This window comes from Pristis pectinata, chromosome 1 (assembly GCF_009764475.1).
Source record: "Pristis pectinata isolate sPriPec2 chromosome 1, sPriPec2.1.pri, whole genome shotgun sequence".
NCBI classification, from domain to species: domain Eukaryota; kingdom Metazoa; phylum Chordata; class Chondrichthyes; order Rhinopristiformes; family Pristidae; genus Pristis; species Pristis pectinata.
This window is the reverse complement of record NC_067405.1, coordinates 2,283,845-2,290,692: the sequence shown is the minus strand read 5'-3', so window position 1 is coordinate 2,290,692 and position 6,848 is coordinate 2,283,845.

Sequence of the window (6,848 nt, the reverse complement as noted above, 5' to 3'; positions counted from 1 at the left end):
TCTTTCCCAGGGCACCAATGCTCAATACAAGAGGGCGTGGCTTTAAAATAATGGGTGGGAAGTTCAAGGGAGATATTGGAGGAAGGTTTTTTTTACCCAGAGAGTGGTTGGGGCATGGAATGCGCTTCTTGGGGCAGTGGTAGAGGCAGGTACATTGGTCAGATTACTAGAAAGGCATATGGAGGAATTTAAAATATGTGAGAGGGATATGTGAGAGGAAGGGGTTATATAGTCTTAGGTGAGGTTTAAAGGTCGGCACAACATTGTGGGCCGAAGGGCCTGTATTGCGCTGTACTGTTCTATGTTCTATGTTCTAACTCATCCGTTCTGAAGATGTGGCTGTATTTATTTCCCATCCCCGGTTGTCCTGGAGAGCAGGGAGGTTTTACTGTAGCCTGGAGTCACATATAGGCCACACTGGGAGAAGATGACAATTTTTTTACCTGAAGGGCTTTAGTGAACCAGATGTGTGTTCATAACGATCCTGATAATTACTGAGACCAACTTTTCCTTCCATATATACTTAGAGTTATAGAGTTACTCAGCACTGAAAGAGGCCCTTTGGCCCAACTCGTTCTTGCTGACCAAGGTGTCTTCCTGAGCTGATCTCATTTTGCCTATATTTGGCTGATATCCCTCTAAACCTTTCCTATCCATGTACCTGTCCAAATGTCTCTTAAACACTGTAATTGTACCTGCCTCAACCACTTCCTCTGGCAGCTCGTTCCATTTACCCACCACTCTCTGTGTGGAAAAACTCCTCGGGTCCCCTTTAAATCTTTCCCCTCTCACCTTAAACCTACACACTCTAGTTTTAGACTCCTCTACCCTGGGGAAAAGACTGACCATCCACCTTATCTATACCCCTTGTGATTTTATAAAACACCATAATGTCATCCCTCAGCCTCCTTCACTCCAGAGAGAACAGTCCTGGCCTGTCCAGCCTCTCATTACTCAAGGCCTTCAGTCTCGGAAACATCCTTGTGAGTCTCTTCTGTACCTTCCCCTGCTGAATCACATCCTTCCTCTAGTATGGCAACCAGAACTGCGCACAGTACTCGAGGTGTGTTCTCACCAACGTCTTGTACAGCTGTAACGTGACGTCCCAACGCTTGTACTTGATTCTGTTAATTTAAATTCCTCAAGAGTTACAAGAGCTGGGACTTGAACTAGCGCCTCAGTATGAATACTGCGGGGCTCTGGGTGACTAAGCCCTTTAACATAACCACAATGCCACTGTTCCCGATAGCTCCCTTCTCTGCTCCTCATCTTCACAGAGAATTAAAGTTTTAGTCATAGAGTCATAGATCATACAACATGGAAACAGGCCCTTTGGCCCACCTGGTCCATGCTGGCTAAGGTGCCTACCTAAGATAGTCCCATTTGCCTGCGTTTGACCTGTATCCTTCTGAATGAACGATGAAATCCCATGACATGAGTGCCTGAAAATTTAACAAGCCAGCAACCTTATCACACAGCCCAATGATTTTATGCACCATGCAACAGTACCTTATTCTGACAACCAATTGTTAAAGGGTATATAAACATAGAAAATATTGAAAATACTCAATAAGTCTTGTACAGCAAGTGTTCTGCAGGGATCCCTACTGGGACTTCTGCTGTTTGCGATATACCTAAATGACCTAGTTGGCCGCATCTGGAGTATTGCATTCAATTTTGGTTGCCCCATTATAAGGAGGATGTGGAGGTTTTGGAGAGGGTGCAGAGGTTCAGAGAGTATGAGCTATAAGAGAGGTTGTACAAACTCAGATTGTTTTCCCTGGAGCGGTGGAGGATGAGGGGAGACCTGATAGAAGTTTATAACATTCTGAGAGAGATAGATAGCATAGACAGCCGGTATCTTTTCCCCAGGGTTGAAATATCTAATACAAGAGGGCGTGCATCTAAGGAGAGAGGGGACAAGTTCAAAGGGCAAGTTTTTTTACACAGAGAGCGGCGGGTGCCTGGAACGTGCTGCCAAGGGTGGTGGTGGATATGATAGAGGGGTTTAAGAAGCTCTTAGATAGGCACATGGATGTGCACGGAATGGACGGATGTGGACATTGTGCAGGCAGAAGGGATTAGTTTAGTTAAGCTTTTAATTACTGGTTTAGATGATGGGCTGAAGGGCCTGTTCCTGTGCTGTACTGCTCAATGTTCTGTGTAAGTCAAGCAGCATTTGTGGGGAGAGACAAAGAATTAGGCTGAGGTCTCTTTGATGAAAGGTCATCAATGAGGTTTCTCTCTCCACAGATGTTATCTAACCTGCTGAGTGCTTCCAACAGTCTGAGATTTAACTCAGACTTTCAGCATCTGCAGTACTTTATTTCTATGCTGAATGGGATTGGCTAGTCATCCGCCAGCACTCTCAACTAAAGGTGATGCAGCAGATCTTTGACTTGACCGCGATAAACATGACGAGGTTCTATGTCAGTGCTAATGTTATCATGGTTAGCATAAAGCTATGACAGCGCCAGTGACCTGGGTTCAATTCCGGCTGCTGTCTGTAAGGAGTTTGTACGTTCTCCCCGTCTCTGCGTGGGTTTCCTCCGGGTGCTCTGGTTTCCTCCCACGTTCCAAAGACGTACGGGTTAGGAAGTTGTGGGCGTGCTATGTTGGTGCCGGAAGTGTGGTGACACTTGTGGGCTGCCGCCAGAACACTCTATGCAAAAGATGCATTTTTCTGTGTGTTTTGATGTACATGTGACTAATAAAGAAATCTTATCTTATCTTAAATTGACTTTGCTTGCTCTAAAATGACCTGTCTGCTGTAAGTGACATGCCTTAGACCACCCAACTTATTGTCTAATGCAGTGTTATGTACTAATAATCTCTGCTTTTATAATTCAAGTTATTTGTATTTTTGGGCATGTGTTGAACACAGTTCTGTAAATGAATCCAAGCAACTATCCTTGCAGTTTGAATAAATTCCTGCTTACGACACACCTACTGTATTGCACCTCTTTCCTATTTCACATTTGGCAACTATGCTTTAAAGGTGATGTTACATCATAGTTGCCCAATCTCTCTGGAACACATTGTTCAATAGCAGAGAATTGCTTTCCTGCTAGTTTTGCAGAATATTGGGGGCCTGAGTTACAAGGAGAGGTTGCGTTGACAAGGACTTTATTCCCTGGACTGTAGGAGATTGAGGGGTGACCTGATCGAGGTGTATAAGACCATGAGGGGCACAGACATGGTGAAAGCACACAGTTTTTTTCCAAGGGATGGGGAGCTAAAAACAAGAGGGCATAGGTTTAAGATCAGAAGCGAGAGATTTAAAAGGGACATCAGGGGCAGCTTCTTCACGCAAAGGGTGGTGCGTATTTGGAATGTGCTGCTAGAAATAGTGGTTGAGGCGGGCATATTAGCAACTTTTAAAGGCCATGTAGATAAGTCCATGGATAGGAGAGGTTTAGAGGGCTATGGGCCAAACGCGGGCAGATGGGACTAGCTCACTGGGCCACACAGTCGGCATGGACGAGTTGGGCCGAAGGGCCTGTTTCCGTGCTGTGTGACTCTATGACTTTATGATTCAAAGGAATTATTAAGGAAGAATGACGAATTATTAAGATAGGTTGGGTTGAGGACAAAACCAGACAGTTGAATGTGGGTACAGATTTGCTGTTCTTTGATTGGATGCATCAACAAGGGTCAATGAGCAGGATTATGCTGCATTGAGCCTATTGTCCACAATCACCCCCTCCCACGGCCCCCACCACCCCATGCTCTTCCAATGCCCGTGCTTGCTTCTTGCAGCCCAGAGAGGCCAATAGACTCATACGGCCATAGTATTGTACGGTACAGAAGTCTCTGGGTCAATCTATTTGTCTATTTACACCAATCTGATTTGCCTGCACTAGGACTGTATCCTTCTGTACTCTGCCTGTCTGTCTAAATGTCTCTGAAATGCAGTGATTGTATCTGATTTGACCCCCTCCTCTGGATCCCCACTGGGTCCCCTCAAAACTCCTTCCTCTCACCTTAAACTTACGCCCTCTTGTTTTTGATACCCCTACACTGGGATAAAGATGTTGATTACCCTATCTATTCCTCTTATAATCTTATATACCTCAATTAGGCCACCCCTCAGCCTCCTTTGCTCCAAGGAAAACAAACTCAGAGTTGTGGACACAGCCCAGCGCATCATGGACACCAGCCTCCCCTCCTTGGACTCACGTTGTCTTGGTGAAGCAGCCAGCATAATCAAAGACCCCACCCACCCGGGACGTTCTCTCTTCTCTCTTCTTCCATCAGGTAGAAGATACAGGAGCCTGAGGGCACGTACCACCACACTTAAAGACAGCTTCTACCCCACTGTGATATGACTGTTGAACGGTTCCCTTATACAATGAGATGGACTCTGACCTCACGATCTACCTTGTTGTGACCTTGCACCTTACTGCACTGCACTTTCTCTGTAGCTGTGACGCTTTACTCTGTACTGTTATTGTTTTTACCTGTACTACATCAATGCATTCTGTACTAACTCAATGTAACTGCACTGTGTAATGAATTGACCTGTACGATCAGTATGCAAGACAAGTTTTTCACTGTACGTTGGTACAAGTGACAATAACAAACCAATACCAATCTCTCCCCATAACTAAAGTCCTCCAATCCAGGCAACATCCCGGTGAATCTCCTCTGCACTCTCTCCAGTGCAGCCACATCCTTCCTGTAGTGGGACGACCTGACTCAGCCAGCTCCATCACGGGTACAACCCATTGAGGACATCTTCAAAAGGCATCCATCACTAATGACCCTCACCATCCCGGGACATGCCCTCTTCTCATTACTACCATTGGGGAGGAGGTACAGGAGCCTGAAGACCCACACTCAGCCATTCAGGACGAGCTTCTTCCCCTCCGCCATCAGATTTCTGAATGGTCCATAAACCCATGAACATGACCTTGTTATTCCTTTATTTCCTTGCACTATTTATTTTTGTAATTTATAGATTTTTACGTCTTTGCACTGTACTGCTGCCGCAAAACAACACACTTCACGTCATGTGTCAGTGAAAATAAATCTGATTCTGATTCTGATTCAGAACTGTGCACAATACTCCGAGTGTGGCCGAACCAGTGTTTTGCAATAGGGATAAATAACGTCCCAAGTTTTATACCCTATGTCCAGCCTATGAAGGCAAGCATGCCACGTGCCTGCTTCACCAGCCTAGCTACCTGTGTTGGCCAAACCTTGGAGGTGTTGACACTACACCCAACCCACGTGCCTGAGTGATCCCCAGGCAGCAGCTGAGCCTCAGCTGGGACATCCTGAGCACCCACTGTGGACCCCTGTCCTGATGACCTCATCAGAGCTTACTGATGTCAAAGGCCTTTAAACTATGTTTAAATGCCTCATTGTCAGAGACATGTTCAAACAGATATAACATTCATTGAAAATGTAAAGAAAATGGAATCAAAACCTTACCTTGGTGACAGTCTCAGAATAAGGATAGGAAAGGTTTAGAGGGATATGGGCCAAATGCAGGCAAATGGGTCTGGCTCAATTCGGTAACTTGGTCGGCATGGACGAGTTAGGCTGAAGGGCCTGTTTCTTTGCTGTATAACTCTCTATGACTATGACTCTGAAAAGGGTAAGCCATCTAGGACTGAGATGTGGAGAAATTTATTCACTAGAGGCTGGTGAATATCTGGAATTCTCAACCCTCCCAAGGACTGTAGAGAAACAAAGGACTACAGATACTGGAATCTAGATGAAAAACACGATGATGCTGGAGGAACTCAGCAGGCCAGGCAGCATCCGTGGAGAAAAGCAGCCGGTCAACATTTCGGGTCAGGACCCTTCTTCAGGACTGTGGAGGCTCAGTCCACTGAGTTCAAGCAAAGCAGAAGTTGATACATTTCTGGGTATTAAGGTGCATGGAGATAGAGCAGGAAAATGGCGTTAAGGAAGGTGGATTGTGCATGTTCTCCCTGTGACCGCATGGGTTTCCCCCGGGAGCTCCGGTTTCTTCCCAAAGACGTGCAGGTCAGTGGGTTAATTGGCCACTGTAAATTGCCCCCAGTGTGTGGGTGAGGGGAAGAATCTGGAGGGAGCTGATGAGTAGTAAGTGAGTGGTTGGTGCTGGTGTGGACCTGTTGGACTGACGTGCTGTAGGACTCTCTAACGCTATCAGGCATGATGTTGGTGAGTGGCAGGTCAGGCTGAACTCCTGCTTCTAACACTGAGACTGCCTGCACAAAGGTTTTCTGTCAAGGTTGGGGACCCCATTCAGCCCTACCTGCCAGAAAACTGAGGACCTGAGGTTTTTTCATTCTTTTTTTTGTTCCAGCAATGTGGGCTTCACGGGCTGAGCCAACATTTAATTGCCCCTCCCTAGTTGCCGTTGAGAAGGTGGTGGTGAGCTGCCTTCTTGAACTGCTGCAGTCCTTGAGGTGTGGGCACACCCACAGTGCTGTTAGGGAGGGAGTTCCAGGATTTTGACCCAGTGATGGTGAAGGAACAGCGATATATTTACATCAATACAGTACTTCTCACTTCTATACTGTCTACATTTCTCACTGCCTCGGTAAAGCAGCCAGCATAATCAAGACCCCTCCCACCCTGGACATTCTCCCTTCTCCCCTCTCCCATCGGGCAGAAGATACAATAGCCCGAAAGCACATACCACCAAGCTCAAGGACAGTCTCTATCCTGCTGTTGAACGTTTCCCTAGTATGATAAGACGGACTCTTGACCTTACACTCTACTTCATCATGACCTTGCACCTTATTGTCTGCCTGCACTGCACTTTCTCTGTAAAGTGTAGCGGTTAGTGTAACACTATTACAGCACCAGCAACCTGGGTTCAATTCCGGCTGCTTTCTGTAAGGAGTTTA